This window comes from Struthio camelus, chromosome 3 (genome assembly GCF_040807025.1).
Source record: "Struthio camelus isolate bStrCam1 chromosome 3, bStrCam1.hap1, whole genome shotgun sequence".
Classification (NCBI taxonomy): Eukaryota; Metazoa; Chordata; class Aves; order Struthioniformes; family Struthionidae; genus Struthio; species Struthio camelus.
The window spans coordinates 121548500-121567126 of NC_090944.1; the positions used below are offsets into that span (position 1 = coordinate 121548500).

The 18627-nt window shown below is 40.4% G+C and overlaps 1 long non-coding RNA gene across 1 annotated transcript; it reads right to left on the bottom strand.

Annotated features, from left to right (window-relative positions):
* Positions 1–13378: 13378 nt before the first annotated feature.
* On the bottom strand, positions 13379–16728 carry LOC138066866 (uncharacterized). Its single transcript, XR_011140466.1, has 2 exons — positions 16671–16728; positions 13379–16324 (listed from the first exon to the last, which is right to left on the bottom strand). It is a non-coding gene; the product is annotated as an uncharacterized lncRNA (long non-coding RNA).
* Positions 16729–18627: the final 1899 nt, after the last annotated feature.

Below are 18627 nucleotides of genomic sequence, written 5' to 3' on the forward strand. Positions count from 1 at the left end.
ATTTGATTCTCTAAAAATGGTCTGGTTAAGTTCTGCATCGAGATCAGGAAACCTGTTAAGCCAACATCTGTTAGCAGGCTTCTGGAAAAAAAGGTTTACTTTGTAAGGAGTAATTTGGTCCCCATTTCCCTTGACAGCCAGGCCAGTGGCCAGTTTATTAGGCTGAGAGTGAATGAGGGCTTAGATTGCTCATTAACTTCCCTCAAAAGAGATTTAGTAGATTATGTGGTTTTTTTCTTTCACAATTTTTGTAGATTTTCTTTAAAGATTTAGGGCATATTTTTCTGCACAGGAACTCAGACTTCCCTGGAACTTTGTCTCCGATAGAAGATATAGTAATAGCGTATAAAAAGTAGATGAGAAAAAGCAGAGGACATTTGAGTATCTTTAGTGCTGGAGAGCAGCCATGGCCTACCGCGCACTTGTCTCTTGCAAATTTCTACAGTGAGCGAGCAGAAATTTAATCTTTCCAGAACATAACTTATTAGGATTATGAACCATTTATCTGTTTCGTGCTTTAGGAATTCTTATGCAATATGCAAAAAGAGGAAGAAAAAAGTAGCAGAAACTGGAGAAAGGAATTTATGTATGATTCAGGGTCTTTTAACACTGATTAACTTTGGCTATAAGATAGCTTGAAATGACTCCACAGCGAGGAAACAAACCTCACATTTCAAAACTGCCCATCCCCGCTATCTGGGGAGCTGGAGAATTATCAAAATTCCTCTATGAGCGTAAAATAAAATTCCATCCATAAACATTGAGGGGGTTTAGCCATGAAAACATACAGACTTTGGACTACTTGTATATTTGGGGAACATGGAATTTCACTTAGAATGAAAGATTTAGACCAGAACGCCATGCAGCACCAGTAACATAATTATGCAAATATCATTTCTGCCTTGAAGAAGTACAGCTGGGGGGGGGGGGGGGCAGTTATATACACGGACACATTTAAGCACTTACCTGCACATACTTATACAGTTGTTTTTTCCCCACGTCTTCTGCTGAGCATGGCAGGGGGCGGGGGGGTGGGGGGAACGACATCTTTTTAAGAGACAGAAAATGCTTAAAAATGGAAGCTGATGCAGCAAGTCTTCAAAACTCCTTGGCAAAAAACAGCAAAGCCCTGTTTAAAACATGTATGAGGAGGGCGAATTGCCAGGCTGCTCAGGCAGGCTGAAGCCCAACTCCGCAGAGCCTCCCCCCGCCTGGCCCTGCCCTGCCCTGGCCGCCATTTTGGCCTCGCCCTGGCCGCCATTTTGGCCTCGCCCTGGCCGCCATTTCAGCCCAGCCCCGGCCGCCATTTCGGCCCAGCTGTGGACCCAGGTTGCTGCCCTGCAACGCGGCTGCAGTGCAGGCTCCAGCCCAGCCACAGCCCGGCCACAGCCCGGCCACAAGCCCCCCGACACAAACCCATGGGCGACCACCAGGCCTGGCCTTAGCCTCACCTGTGCCCATCCCAATGGTGGTGCCTGGGGTGGTGGCGGCCCCTGCAGCGCTGCCCACTCATGGCGGGGCAGGACAGGCCCGGCGCGGTGCCTTAACACAAATAACCCTCATTCCTAAACTTAAAACATCTTAAAAGCTTTATTTAGGTAGGTATCCACAAGCCCTGGAGCTTCACTAAGACTTGGGCAACGCTTTTGCAGTCTGAGCAGGAAGCTTTTTGAACTTATTGAAGTTTAAGTACTTCTTGGCTTCTGCCAGCCAAAAAAATAACGGGTATTTAATATTTTGACCCTTGCCCTCCCAGCGTTGGCTGCCAGAAATCTTCGTAAGTTAGGGACGTGAACGGAAAATATGCGGGAGCTCTCTCAGCTCCCGCTGAATTGGAATGAAACAAAGTAGGATCAACCCCTCTCAGGAAGTGCTCCGCTCCGACAACACAAAGCAACAGAAAAACTAAGGTAATCGAACTTTATTGAATACGAGCATGTTTTAAATTTGGGGGCATTGATTTCAGCCGGTAATCATTTTACTCAGGCCTGTTCACTCATCCTAATGTAACAGACATTTAAGACTGGTAACTGTAAGTAGTTATACTTACTATGATTCCTGGATAAAATGCTCGTTGCATAACTCTGACAAAAAGGAGGCGTTATCTATTGGGCTGGGCTATGTATTTCAATGTTGCTAATAAAAAAAAAAGAAGGTTTGCTTGTTCTTCAATGTTTTTCTATAGCTGTGAGCTTCTAAAGGGCAATCCAAATTGAAAGTTGAAAAAAAATCTTACCGTATAAAGAAATCGCTTTAGTTAAAAGGATTAAGTAAAGATTTTTTTTATTATTAGGTGATTGTTTGCCAGACTGCAGTGTTCATATGTAAAATCTATAAATATGATAATGTTCTGGAAATGTTATCACGTGGATAATAGTAACAACATAAGAGTTCAGTTTACATTATAGCCAAAAAGAAAAAAACATATCAATTCATCAAAGTCAATAGATTTCATTCATATGCAATTTATGTCAAAGTGGAAAAAATCTTAATATATTAAAAATACCTGTATTTGATGTGCATCCCGATGTAGGAGTAGTCCTAAAATAGTTCATCATTTTCTCAGAAATATTTTGAATATTTTGATATTCACTCTCTATTTTCAATTTCTGAGTAGAGGTGGACAAAACTATTCACCATGACTGAACTATTTGGCAAGAAGCTGAGATTTCAACTGATACTCATCTTCATTCTTATGAATGATCGGTGTGAATTAGTCTACAGTCTACATATTTTTAGGAAACCTTTCTAACTGCTCTTTTTTTGAGTGCTCAGCGTTTGCAGCTCTCACTGTTGGTGGTATGTGATAGGTCAGCACTGGGGAGATGGCCAAGCTCCACACCTGCCAAAGGTACACAAGGGTTGCTCTGAATCACTCCTGAACAGGCTTATCTTTCTTCATTAGCTGTACGGGGAGTCTAGGTTCTCATATTAAGCAGCCAAGTTGTATTTTTAAAATAAATCAGTACTAAAATGCCCTGAGGTATATTTTTCTGAAAATAAATACCCAGCACTTTTCTCAGGTAAAATTCTTCTTTATGCCTAGGCATAGCACCAAGCCTATACAACGTGTATCTTTTACCTACTCCCTATTTCATTTCACGGTCTTAAATAAGACTTAAATATTGCATATGTCTTCTTTTTAATTGTCTGTACAATGATGAATTTCATGTTAGATGAATATTTTAATGAAAATGTGCCCTGAAACATGTTAATGAGCATGTGAAAGAGATTACAAGTAAAGCTGGGTGCAATATGACATTTCACAAAAACTACTAAGTTTTCAGCATTTGTTTTCATTTTTCACTGAAACAAAATTGAATGTTTTTAATGCTTTCCTTAAACATATCTGTGTTAAAATGTCTGATTCGCAACAAAAATGTCAGATTTTAGATTTTTTTTTTCCTCCATTGGGTCAGAAGCAATTAGAGACTTTACAACCAAAGAAGAAACTTTCACCTAAAAATTTTATTTAATTCAATAGACTTCCATAATTTTAAACTCAACAGGCTAGCATATTTCTAGTATATTTTATTAAAAATTTTCTAATCAACTTTGCTTACAAATATTAATGAAGTACATTGCCAAATTGTGATCAAACAATGCTAGAGAACATTCATTTTCATTATTCTCTCAGCTCTACTCAAGAGATATTGATTACCACTGGTTCAATTTCAAGGTCCTAAAAATAGAAAACGGTTTAATAAAAGGCAGAAGGGACATCATTTCTGTCTTGGATAACTCAACTCAGTTTCACAGCAGGTGAGTGAAAGGGGCAAGAGGTGACTGCAGAATTTTGGCAGTTTTCACTTAAGAGGCTAGACTACGCCTTTCTAAGCTCACATGGCTTGAAAGGCTAGACAGATTTTATCGAGACTGGACCATAAATGACTCCAAATTAATGTTTCAAAATGCAGAATGTATCTATAAGTATTCCATTATAAGGTGTGGCTTGACACCAACTCTGGATTTAGCCTCTCATCCATCACAGCCTAATTACGTTTCCAGAAACAAAAAAGCATAATTATTCAATGTGATGTGCAAGGAAGTGACCATATAACTGCCATTAACCTATGCATCACACTAAGTAATTGTCCTAAAGTCCTACCTATTTCAATATAACGTGCAAAAGTAAAATACTTCAGCCAGCTGCAAACGAGTGTTTGTACTTACACTACAATCATTATATAATATGAAGGTTACTATGTAACACAGCCATTGATCAAACCGAGTAAGTGAGAAAAAGGGCCCTGTTTATGCAACAGAAATTCCTTGCCACAGTTTCACTTACATGTCTCTCCTACTCCCAGGGGACCCACACTCTGCTGTATAATTTATGCCATAAGGATTATTTATTAGATTGATTTATTCCATTATTGGTACTGTATTATTAAACCCTTATATTCTTTAATGATGACAATGCATTAGGAATAATTTTAATAATTTTATAAAAAAGTGAAAGAACATGTAATCAAAATCAAGGGTGAGAAACTGTTCAAGTACCATACAGTGCTGTTTAAAATTCCTAACTCAGGTATCGCATGCTGCATTACCAAGGCACTGCTTTCCAGCTAACAAACCCTGTCCTGCATATGGAAGTCCTAAAGCTAGCATATCTGCCCCACCTCGGGGATGTTTGAATCACGCTTCTCTGCCTGCCATAGGTATGTTCTGTTTTATCAAACGTTCAACATCTTAACTCCAAGGAGCTCTCCAGCCAAAGTTAGTTACATTAAGTATTTGGTTTTCAGCGTGCATTTCCTGAATGATATTTGGACACACTGAAGAAGGGATGGAAGAAAGTCACTGATTCCTTGTGAGGGACACTGAGACTCCCTGATCATGGTGTTGATATGAATGCACAGAACTTTTATTCCCCAGGATCATAGCTTCAGTTCCTATTCTTAAGGACTTTCCTTTTAAAGATAATGCTTATTTTTCCACACGTCTGAGAAAAGCATTTTCTATTCACTGGCTTTCTGGCAGCAACTAAAGTCGCTGGCAGAGGCTTCCATGTGAGTGCACATAGCACCAAGACATAATCCCATCTTCGACAATGTACTAATGAATGACAAATTCTTTCAAAAGCAAAGAGGGGAGAATAGCCGTATTAATAATCTTTAAGCTCTGTTACTGCAAACAGTAACTGTCTGTTCTCAATTATGATTAAGTTAAAAACAGACTATGTCAGAAAAGCCTTTTCCCCAAATGCCTAAGTCGGTTGCTTGCTATGAGCAGAGCAGGATGAATGCTGCTGGCAATATCCAACTGTGATATAATATATCGTAAAAACATCAGTCCTGAACTCAGTTTTATTGATGTTCACAACCCCTTTCACTTGCTTCATAGTAACACTCAAATCAGCATTTTTCATTTGCAAAAATATTCATGTGGCCAGTTTGAGTAAAATCTTATATCTGTGAAAAAAATGGCAAGCAATCATATTACATATTACATACAAATATTATATATTAAATATTATATGCTAATATAAATATGCTACATTATTTCCACACACTTCACATGATGAATAAAATAAGATGATGAAAATACTATCTTAAAATCCACAGCTGCTTATGGACACTTCATAAATTTAAAAAGGGTGTATTTGTTTATGAACAGGTCACTAAATGTCCACGTGATCTACAGTACAGCTACAGAAGAAGGTACAGCAGAGAAAAGGATGTCATATCACTCAGCAGAGAATCTTGTGCTGATTAAGAGCCCTTGGAACATTTATTAAGGAAAAAAAAAGAAACTCAACAAGGCTCATTAACTCAGACACAGTGCTATGCTAACAGCTGGCACACAGCTGGCTAACTCAGAGCATGAGCAGAACAAATGTCTGTCTATCTACAAAAGGATGCACAGACATAACAGCTATACTGAAAAGAAACAATACCCTTTGAAGGAGATAGAAGACATGCTCACAAGTCCGGTTTTGGATGGAAACACTCTTCTCAGTTCCATAGGAATGCAGAAATTGCCCACCTGGAAGAGAATCAATGTTCCTCTAATTCAGCACTCTGCCCGTCACAGTTACCAGGTGGAGATGCTTCAGAGGAAGACACAAGAATTGCATCCTAGATTTAGTCAAATAATCACCCCAATGGAATTGCTAAAGAGTTGGTTGTATCCTGCATCATGAAGTTTAACAGTGTTTAACCCTTGAAAATGTGTTGGCAGCCACTGTTACCAAAGTTTCGTCTGTTCTTCATCACTATATAAATATTTGAGTGCTTTCTGAAATTTGCTTTGTCTTTGGCCTCAGTAGCAACTGTGCAAATGTGTTTCATGGTCTAACTATATACTATGCGAAAAAAGAGTTTTCCCATACAGATTCAAATCGGTTCCTTTCACTTTAATCAAATATCTTTCTCATGATATAAAACGGGAAACAATAGCATCCAATGTATTTTCTTTTAGGACATTCGGTAGGCTCAGAAGTTGTTTGGGTTTTGGTTGTTTGTTTGTTTTTGTTCATTTAAGTGTTCATATACATGACTCTTCTTCCTGAAGACAACTATCTGGTCTTTTCAGTTTTTGATGAGAATTCTTTTAATGTCCCTCATCATTCTCATCAGTTCGCCTCTCCTGCGAGCATGCCCAAAAATGCTACAATACTCTTTTGGAGATGGGTTGACAAACATTCCAGTGAATGTTCTAGACGAGGCCAAAAAGTATTATAAATAATGGCGTTATGTCATTTTTCCAGTATTGCTCTCCACTAAATTCTCTAAACATCCCAACAAAATTGCTAGCTTTTCTGAACAGTGCATTAAGAAAGTACCTTCAGTTCACAACAGTCCTGAGGTTTGTCACCAAAGTTAATAGTTTATCAGTAACAGAAAACATTGTTAGCAGAGCTCCATGTTACGCTTAGTAGATGTGCCTAATGTAGTTATATCCTATACTATGTCTGCATTTGAGTTTCACAAAGTTTTAACCACAATTTGCGTATATTCAAAAGAAAAAAAAAATCATATGTTACACAGAAGTACCTATAGCATCTAAAGGGACGCTTGTTGACTTAGATGAACATTCAGCAAAGCACTTTGTGTAAAAATAACCATATAAAAGAACCCATTAAACTCTTAAAATACATAAAATCTGAAAAAAAAATAAATTTAACAAAATTAAATCCAGAAAAGAACAAAAGAGGAAGGACTTAAGGGAAAAAAAATCCCACGTTATTAATGGAAGGTGACAATTTTTAGTGATCCAGTTAATAGGAAACAAAAACTATGTTGTCATCGAAGGAGTCTTACCCGGGATACTACGTGTCTAATAGGACATTTCAAGTGTGATTACAGGAAAGCTTTCAAAACAAGGGTTTTCCGAAGGCTAACAGGGAAATTACAAAATCACTGCACAAGTTCTTGATCTTCTTTAATTCAACTATATGAGAGAAAATTAGCATTTTGGGCGAAATACAGTGATGTCCTACCAGTTTTATTACTCATTGCAAAACGATCATCAGTTTGTGGAAACTCAAAGATTACTTTTTCCATTCCGCTCCAAACATGTCGTAAACGAAGAGAAACACATTAACAGATGGGATTTTACGTTCCCTTCTCCATTCTGCCGCGTGTCACAGTGAAGTCCATTTACTTCTCTGGGGTCTGGTTCACGCTCCTCTGAAGCCTTTTTAATCTTAGTCTTCTTTTCCAAAATGCAGCTTCATATGGTCTGAACAGGTGCTCTATGACTTCTACATCCAGAATAGCAAGTGTCTCCTTCCAAATCAGTAGTGTTACCAAGCCTGGCAGCCCAATTCTGGGAGTGGCATTTCTTTTTATGCCCCACAGAATTAGAATGCCAAAGGCTTTATACCCTGAACAGAGTCATTCACTCTACGAAGGAATAAATCACTACACAGCTTTCTCAATATTCTTCATAAAATTTATGTTTGTTTTTGACAAACACGTTTTATGAAAAATTGTAAAATGTCTATGAATAGCAGCTGCAGAGCTTGCAGTGGTAAAGAATTAAGTCACTGGTAGCCCTGGAGTGCTAATGAGATAAAAATATGCTGAATGTTCATGCTGTAGTTGAAATACACATGTTCTGCTTGCTACAGGTGCACAATGCTAATTTACTTTTTGGGCAAACTGTGCTCAGTTTGCATAATTTTAACATGCTGAAACCTGCAAACATCAGGAAAATCCATGTGTTTCTCCGCCTGTAGCATTAAGTCATTGAATGCCTGACAATCAATACAAGCTCTCAGATCCAGAAGGGAAACCCTACTGGAAGTCCTGTGTTAGCTAAATTACAGGATCAAAGCCTTGAGGTATACCAGTCCAAGACTTTTGACTATAACCAACATTACCACGGCAATTTCACTGTCTGCAGGACCAGAACTATTTTTTTCTGACCCAACGGCAATTACTAATGATCTGTCCACTTGGAAGACGTTGCTATAAGCTTATCTGATAAATACAGTACTCAGACTAAACATTATCCTGAAGGCAGGTTGTGGAGTAATTTCTACTCTCTAATTCGCTGTAGCAAAAATTGACTGTGATCCAACCTATAAATCTTCAAAATGAAAGCATGGTATTTTGTATTACTTCAACTTTTTATCATTTATCACGGTAAATATGTCTATCTATGCTGAAATAACCTAAAATTAATGCAATCAGTAGATGAAGACACCTTTTCAATGGTCACTACAGCCAAAGAAGCTGGTGGCTGAGAGGATGTACAAGGAATACAACGTAAAATAATATTGAGAAAATATGCATACACATCACTGAAACACAGCACATTGCATAAATGACTATAAAGAAATATTAGTACAGAAGAGTTACAAATTAGCATTCACAGTTCAGTTCAGAATCTTAGAAGCTTCTTCAAATTATTGCGGGTTATTCAGATTGGGGTACCTGGCTATGGAATGATTAAATTTTGTCTTATAATGCATCCTGCAAAACAAGAGTTTATTAAATACATAAGAGAGAACTTATGCCAATTGTCTAAAACAGGTAATACTTTGACCATTTCTGCTTCCACTGCATGAATTCTCTATTTCTCCTAATGCTTTAGTAGGTATGGTATTTTTGCACAAATATATAACTAAATCGTAAGTGGTAGTCAGCAGAGGCTGGGGCCACAGAATGGCTAGAAAGAAACACAGAGAAAGAGCAAGAGGAAATGACTGTGTGTATTGAACATGGCAGAACAGGGTCAACAGCCAAAACAGCAACAACAAGAGTACAGATCAAAGACTGCACTTAGCAAACACTAATTTGGCAGTATTAAAAATGCAAATACAATATATGTTTTGACATCACAGAAGCATATTTCTGGGAAAGATACACAAACCTTCCAGTTCCTACACAAAAATGTTGAGTATTTATATTGCATAGAAGGAGCAGTTTCCTGAGTTGAGAGAATAGGTTGCCCTAACACTGGTGCTTTTTGGTCTTTACAGGTGCACTAGAAAAAACTGTGGAGATAAAATGTTTGAATGCTGCTAATAATTTGTTTTAGAAAATGTATTAATATGTTCAACACTGATTGCATGGAAGGAAGATCAAACTAGAAACATCATTAACATTGTATAAGAAGAACAATAGGTAGCATTGTCTAGTCTGGATCTTAAAGCACTTGTGGGTAGGTTTGGTGCAGAACAGAAAGGAAATAACAATATAAAATCATTTGCCACTTTTCCCCTCCAGCAGGACCACAAGAGCAATACTCACTTATAGCAGTGGAAGGTTCACCCTTCAAATATGCCCTGGAACCACCATTGGATCAGCCACAACAAATGCCTCTGTGCCAGAAAGCATGAATATTGAACAGGCACAGGAGAAGATGCTGTTTCTGGCCACAGACAGTCCTCGCAACAGGTCCAATCTACTCTCACAGTATTTCTAACCTTGACATCATCATAGTGCAACTAAACGCAGATGCGTCTCTTCTGCCAGGGTAACTGCTTCTGTCTCCGTCACACAGCCTGAGTAGTAAATGGAAAAATTCTCTATGTTACTTAGGGCAGTGTCAGCTCCTAAGATGCCCAAGTACTTACAATTTGTCCTACACCTCTTTACTTCTTTTTTCACTCCAGCCCCTACAATGCTGTATCATCAAGCAATTTTGATTTTTATCCTTGTACCTAGTTCCTGCATTGCCTTTAATTTTTATTTCTTGCTCATCACCCTTCTTTTATCCTGTTCTTTATTTCCTGCAATAACTCTTGCTTTTATAACTTTAGTAGCTTGCCTGCTTGCTTCCCATGCCTTCAACAACAGCGACTGTATCCACATCTACCTGCTGTCTTCGCTACCTCCCAATTTCTCTTTTGTCTCATTCCTGCTTTCCTCCTCCAGTACTTTCCTCTGCGCTGTATTGCAAACATCTGAAATACTAGAAGTAATGATAACGCTGAGGACTCTTGAGACAGATTGTGGGGACTAAACAAAAATAAAATGAATGAAGCTTTTAAACTAATAGCAATTAATATTGCGATTTCTGGAAAGGGCAACTCTCACCTCCCTTATTGAAGGGTTTTAAGCTAGACATCCCAACAATAAAGCTGCCCTGAAGTGTAAAAATACTAGCCATCTGGCACACTGCAGTATTCCCTTAGTGAATATCTCTTGAGCAGGTGCATCATTTATAGTTTAAACACTGATGAGCTCAACTACCTATCTGCAGCTTCATACCACAAATATTCCCCTGCTTTGATGCTTTAGTAATTCTCACCAACACTAACAATTATAGCAATTTTTGAATCAGAGTATATCTTCTGATTACTAGGAAATTATACCCTTATGAAAAGTAATATATTTTTAGTATACTTGGCACACTTTTAGTACAGCTAAGTATCTGTAGAATACTTGAATTATCCCAAGTATACTCATTTTTCATAAGTGTAGAGTGACACATTATAAAACAAATTATTATAATCAGAGATTTTCTTGAAGCTATCAAAAGGCTTGATTCAAAAAGGGATAAGTTTTTCCTAGTACCCTCAGCCTCCATTAGCGGTTAGTGGAAGCTGAGGGCACTCAGCACCACTGAGGGAAGTTCCCGTGTAAAATCCGATCCCGCAGCTGTGGCAAGATGCAATTTCTTTGATTGCTCCTACTAATTTGCATACTACATCTATGATTTGTGCCCGCTGATAATTTACACTAGAATATCTTGCCATGCTGCCAACCTTATAGACTTGCTGTACATTGTTTTTCAATTTGCGATGTCATTGGAGTAGAACTTGTTGTTTACCCTGAGCCACATACTACAGAGAATACTCAGCCGCTCTCCTAATATATAGGGGTCTTGAATACAGGCAGCTATACCTAGGCAGCTCAGTGGTCCCAGCAAAAAGGATGATGGTGGTGACGGATGACAATGAATGGATTTCATACACGTGTATACAAATGACATACAATTGGACTTCATATAAATTACATCAATCATATGAGAGTAGGAATTTAGTGAGACTTAAAAAGGAATTATGGGAAATGATATGACTAACATTAATAAATGTTAAATAGTAAGGATTTTGAAAGAAATATTAAGCAAAGTACTCTGGGGTTCAATATAGTCTCTCTTTGAGATAGCAACAAAAAATGAATCCTACATTTATTTACTGCAGGATTTCTTGCACATTTCTTTCGAGCATGTCATACTGGAGACACTTATGGGATGAAATGAGTCCTGGTAATTATCTGTGTAACAGCTTCCAAGTTCTTATGGTGACCACTGACCACTTGATGCCAACACACAAGTTTGTTGTTTTCTTCAGTTCTCCTTCTTATCTAAAGGATTGCCCATTACTGATGCTTAAAGAAAACTGTTTTAAGACATACAAAAGCAAACATTTGAGCTAAAGAAGACTCAGCTATTCTGAATTGGTTTAAGTCCTTTTACCGTTGTAACCCAAAGCATTTAATTGCAGAGTATTTATAGGTGTTAGTCCTAAACTCAGATCTGTCATGGATGGCCTTGAGATACACTGCTGTATGCGTAAATATTTTACACAGGTTATGTCATGCTACCAGGTAAAGTTTCACAGGAAATAATCACATTTTCAAGACATGAACATAGGGGGTGTTTTTAAAATTAGAGAGAATAATATTATTAAAAGTTACAGTCTTTCTTCTTCTCGCTGCAATTTTTTTGTATAGGCTGTCCTGGCTAGCATCCTGATACAACTTTTTAAAATCACGATACCGATGTTCACATCAATCCCACCAAACTCTTCTATAAAGAAAATTCTACAACCACCTTTTTAACAGAGTTAATATCAAACCAAAGAAACGTACTTTGGAAGCCACTGGATTTACTGCTACTTTCTGCTTTAGCATGCTTTGCCCAGTTGGTTGATATGGGTTGTCAAATCGAAATGTATATATTGAGACAGACATTTTGCAACACTCTGTAGAGCTTCAGTGAGAAAACTATTGTTGTTCGTGTCATACCATCATCCGTTCTGGAACCCGCTGAAGATTCGTCAACAAAGCTAGTTGATAAAGGAGTTCCTGCACAGCTCAGAAGTGCTAAGATGGGGTCTTTCACTACAGATTTCTCCTAGTGATGTGCACTGCTGTGCTCATCAGGCAGCCCTTGAGCCCAGTGGGAATTAGAACTGGTATGTTTGAAAGTGTGCCATATTTTCAACTTTGGGATTTCAAGCCATCAGACAATAGGTTTTGGTCACGAGTGATTTCTTTCTGAATGTCAGCTGCGGAAGACAGCTGGACTTTTCTATAATTGAGTAAGTGAAATAGTTTTTGTAAATCTAGAAAAATAGCTGCTAAGACTTGTCTATTTCCTTCCTACAGATCCAGCACTACTCTTTTTCTAGGGCCTAAGTCCAGGTAATTCTCTGTATATCCTTAAATGCATTTTATGGATTTTAGAGCTCCTGGTAGCTCCTGTATTCTTTATGTTTTCCTCTGTGATGATTATGTTACAGTAACACAAAGATCTTCATACTCAACAAGTTTTCCTCACATATTCTGAAGGAAAAATAAAAACGTATGTGTTCGATATGGAACTCTTGATAAGTAATATAATTTAATATCTCCTGCTTGTTGCATAGACTTAGATACTGTCTATATTTAAGTACTGAACAGGCCTGTTTTTCTTACCACGTTAAGCCAGTTCCCTACAATGAAGCTGCAAAGCCAACAACAATGGCACAAATATCTTCCGATCCTCATGAATGCCCACACATTTTCTCATCTTGTTTGTTTTCTTTGGACAAGACTAGTTTTGGAGATCAAAAGCCACCTGTATGTTTCCAGTCTTCTCTTCTACAGTAGTGTATCGATAAACACAGCTGATACCTTCTGCAATAGCAGCAGACTTGGAAATACCATTCAATGTCAGTACTTGGTATAAGGTCAAGAAATACTTTAAATAATTGAAAGCATGCTCTTTTACTTTATTACTTATCTATTCAGAATTGGTCTTAAGCAACTTTTTAACAGCTTGAACCTCTGAAGTTAAGTATAAACTAGCTCCAGATGCATCACCTAGAGAAAGTATCAAATCCAATTCACCTGTAGTTAGTTGCCTTCCAGTTCTGTAAGTCTGAATTCAGACTTACATCTCAGTCAAATACCATGAGTACTGCAGCTGAATATTTGCTGCAACTCATTTTGTTATGCTGTATAGTTTTGCCTCTCTCTTTTATTTCAAGATCTCCAGTTACTTCAAAATTTTCCTTCATTACTTTGAATCAAGCAAGTAAGGAACCATGCAACATGCCATCTTTCTTTTCATCACTTTCTTTTTACTTTACTTCTGCCTTTACCTTCTTCACCCACAGCTGAGATTATCATCCAGTAATATGCCAACTGAGAGGCAGAAATTATACCTTACTTCCTTCACACGTCTTTAAAGTTCCCTGGCAGTACGAAGATGCAGAGAATTGTATACACCTTTACTAGTTCTGTTAAACTTCTCTTCACTATATTTGCCTGTATGTTCTTCAGTTTGGACCAAATTCAAAATGTAAAACTGAATTTTTCAAAAAAAATCTCAGAGTGTCCTCTCTAAAAATTTGTCTTCAGAGAAGTACAGGGTCAGCTCCTTAATGCGTCTGAAGCTTTTCACAAAGATTTGCCTTGGTACAGACAGATTGATATGTGACAGAATAGCTCCAAAGAAGGTAAAGATGTCAGACATACGTAGAACATTTATAACCAGAATACAGCCTTGGGGTACACCAGAAATCTAACTGTCCTATTACTGAACATTGTCTTCAGCTGCTTCAGTACAGAAGCAGCTTTGATCTCCTTAAAATCTTCTAAACAATTCCTGTCCAAACAATAATTGTCTCTTTCTATCTTTCTCCTGTCTGTCCAGCTAACCAATGTTTTCAGGAACCATCTTCACTTTGATTTTTTTTTCCTCAGTGGAATGATCCTTACTTCTGCTGCACTGTGCTAACTGGGTACTTTTCTATTTTATTAGCTCTGCTGGTCATGCCAATTGCATGTGTGTGCCTCAGAGACAGCTTCAGCACTAACTTCAGCTTGCCAACAAGTCTTTTATTTGAAATTACAACTGTTGTACAATTTCTTATATGTACTTTTTTAATGATTCAAAGGCACTTTGTTCTGACAATGCCTTCCCCCCCCCCCCCAAAAAAAAAAAATCTCAAACATGCAAACTGGATAATGTACTACATTCCCTTTGACAGAAAATATTATTGGTTTGTTTCCAAGAATATCATTGCTGCTCTTATCTCTTTACTTTTCAAAATCTGTAAATATCTTTATATAACACAGAACATAAATTTACGCAGTAGAAAGTCAGGTTTTCTTACTGTAAGGCAATGTGCTCCTTATAAGTTATTCCATACGTTTGTCAAGCTGAAAGACCTTTGAAGAGAGGTGGTTTAGAAATCACGTTGTTTCTTCTTTTTTCTTTTTCTTCCTCTTCTTTTTTATTTTTGTACTGCTTCAGAATGAATCAACTATGACACCATATGCTGCAACAATTGCTGAGAATGACAGAAGTAATACATTCTTCTAAAACTCAACAAAAAATACGATTAAATTAAGGAAAACTGTGTTGTCCCTAAATCTCCCTGGCTTACTGAACATTGCTTTATTTCTATGCAGACTCTTCCCAGCCTTCCTTTCACCATGGCAGGCTTCTTGCTACTGATTGAGAGAAATAGGAATATCCTCTGGTCACTGCAGGAATAACTGAGCTTTTTGAAGGTGGAAGAATCCTCCACCTATGGCATCACATCCATCCATATCAGTGACTGCCAGCGTGGGCTTTGACGCTCATCATCTCATTGAAAGACCACAAAAGGTTTTACCATGTGTTCACCATGAGCTCACTTCTGAAAACAAGGCCACAGTTAGAAAATGTTATTTTTCACACAGTGCCAAATACACTAACTTCTACGAGATGACAATTTTGCTACTTTAAAAACATGTACCAATTTTTGTTATATCACAGCCTACAATTTAAATGCTTTTCAGAGCAGGAGAGATATTTGCTCATTGCTCTGTTCAGAGGGGTCAAGTTACTAGAACTGTCAAGAGAAATTCCTCACTCCTTATTTGAAAATAAGTGGATATGGATATCATCTGGCTGAACAAAAGGGATGCCTGATTATGCTGTAAGTACTGAAGATATGTTGCATATCTAGCAGGCTTTTATTCTCATTACTTAACATGTTGCTTGGTTACCTCATCAAACTTGTCAGCTGTGAAGAAGCCTGCTTCATTTAAAAAAAAAAAAATATATATATATATATATAAGGCTAACTCTTCTGGGACTGAGGTGGGGAATTATTATTTTTTTTTAATGCTTATTTCTGAAATTTTAATTCAAAACTAAGTTGCTACATTCACACCCTGGATAACAAAAGGCACGGTCGCACAGACTGCTCGCTGAAGAGTCTGGGATGCCTAATATCGGAGTGCCCTTGTAATTCTGTAAGTGACAAACTTCAGTCCATCTTTTCCCAAGTTTCCAGAAGGCAGGCTCAGATTCTCACGCACGAACAGCCTACAATCACTTCATCATCTTTCAGCAGGGCCCGGACCGTATAGTTAGAAGGCTGGTCTCTGAGTAAAGCAAGAGCACGTTTGGCAAGATCAAATACTTATCCCGGCAGTTAAAAACAAAGCAGATCGTGGGAAGCCTGAAATATCCTCAGCAGCTTGCGACCCTTAGAGGACGAGGTGCATCCTCACGGGCTGAAGGTTACACCACAAAGCCGCCACACTTTCTAACACACTTCTCCTGCGGCTTCGGGCGCAGGCGGCTGGAATCGCGTTTGCGGTGCTCCCCGAACAAATCCGTACATCCGTTTTGTCACAGATTGTGCAGAATCCAGGAGCTTCGGTTCAGGAAAAAAAAAAAAGAAAAAAGAAGAAGAAATGAACAAAACTCAAATAAAACCAAAAAAAAAAAAAACCCACTCATACACAGACACAAGAGGGAAAAACCAAAGAAGCGAAGAAAGCAGAGTTTTAGCTCGGGAGCTACCGAGAGGTGCCCGCCGGCTCTCGTCGGATGCACAATGCCGTCGTGCCACGGCTCGGACCCGCACAAACTTCCCAACCAGCAGAAGGCAGCAGCGGGCTCATAACCATTCAGCCAAACGCCCGGTTTAGCCCCCACCGACCCCGGGGGTTTCCCTCAGCTCTCCGCGCCCCGGCAGCCAAGCGCTACCGCCCGCGCACCTGGACGGCAGCGGCCCCCCGGCGGCGGCGGCAGCGCGAGGCCCCCGACGGCGCCGCCGGGGGCGGCCGGCAGCGCGGCGCCCCCCCTGCCCGCGGCTCGGCTCGGCTCGGCTCGGCTCGGCTCGGCCCGGCCCGGCCCCTCCCGGCCCCTCCCGGCCCCTCCCGGCGGGCGGGCGGCGCCCAGGGCGCTGCAGCGAGTGCGGCTCCGCCCTCCCCAGGCAGATGGGCAGCGCCGGCGTCACGTGATCCCTCCTCTCCCCCCCCCTCCCCGCTCCAAGCCCGCCTCCTCGCCCCCCCCCCTCCCCGCTCCAAGCCCGCCCTGCCTGTCTCTCGGCGGCAGCCGCCCCAGCCCGGCGCCGCGGCCCCGGCAGCAGCGCCCGCCCGGCTCCGCGCCACCGCGGCGCGAGCCAGGAGCCCGCGCGCCGCCCCGCGCCGCCCCGCGGCGGCCAGGAGCCCGCGCAGGTGAGCGGAGCGGCGCGGTGCGGCGCGGCGCGGTGTGGGGGGCGCGGCGCCGAGATGCGATGGTGGCACCGAGGTAGTAAGTTGCGGGTGGGGTGCGGTGATTTATGGCCGAGCAGGGGGTGGTGGTGGCGCGGCGGTGTGCGTGTGTATGTGTGTGTGTGTGTGTGTGTGTGTGTGTGGCGGGGGGGGGGTTCTCCTCTGTGGGACTCGAGGAATAAAATGAATCCGCTCCCTGGTGCGAGCCGCTTTGCTTCGCCGCAGCCGCCGTGGGAATGGGTATTGCGATATTATTGTTGTTCGTTGGCGGTAGTCTGGGAGAGACTGAGGGGTCTGTGCAGGAAGTGCATTGATAATTTGGGACATCTTCTATTGTGAGCCAGAAGAAAGAGGGCACCCAGCTTCCTTTATGTGTGTTTGAAACTGCTAGGGTTCCTGCTGATGGTATGCGTTTTTGAAGGGGCAGAAATCTTATCATAAGCTTATGAAAATAAATACATCTGCAGGGCTGTGAGGGTTGCAAAATCGATCATTCCAGCCGCTTAGGAAAGAATTTGATTCTAGAAATTACGTGGAAATGAAAGGAAAAGATTAATGATGCTGTTAAGTCTGCTTTTGAATTAGAGCGCTTCTACCTTCGGCTGCAGCAAGGTTGTTTTTCAGATCCTTTTATTTCATCCGGTAATTTGTGAACTCTCCTGGTCTTCCCCGCACCCAGAGACAATGCTGTGTATTTTATACAATAAGGATTCTGCCAAGGATTGTATATGCCAACCGACCTGGCATTTATTAAGGATTTATTGACCTATGGGTGTCTCTCTCTCTCTTTCTCTAATTTGAAAAGGCTCAATTGGGGCACCTGTGACTAAATCATAATTTTTAAAGAATAAAATGGTTGTAGAAGGATGAGGGGAAGCATTTTAATTCAGTGGTGAGGCATGGAAGGCAAGAGCCACATTTATGTTGGTTTATATATATTTCTCAGTGCATGCATACGTATATGCATACACATATATACATAGCTGGGAGGGATGTCTGGTACTTAAGAGCCCACTTAATATATATAGATGTTAATAAATTGTCCTCTTTTAAAAATGAAACCGTCCCTCCGCTTTGGAAATGACTAGACAAGACTGTGCTGTTTATTGACAGTGTGTGAATTACATCGGCTGTAATAAATAGGCAAGTCGATTTTTTCTTCCTTTTTTCTTCTGCCTCTCTTTTTTCTTTTTTCCCCTCCCTTCCTTCTGCTTGTCCTTTTTTCTTCTTCTTCCTCTCTGCTCTTCTTCCTCTCCCTCTCCTTTCTCCCCCTTTCTTTTCTCTTTTCCTTCCCCCCCGCCCCTTGCCGTTGTTGCGCTGTGCGTGCGTGTGTGTGTGTGTGTGTGAGGGAGGAGGGCACCGCAGGCGCGGAGGCAGCGGCAGCAGGCAGGGATGCTCCGGCGCTGGGATCCCCCCAGCGCGGCGGCTCTCCGCGGACACCTGTAGGGATCGCTCTGGC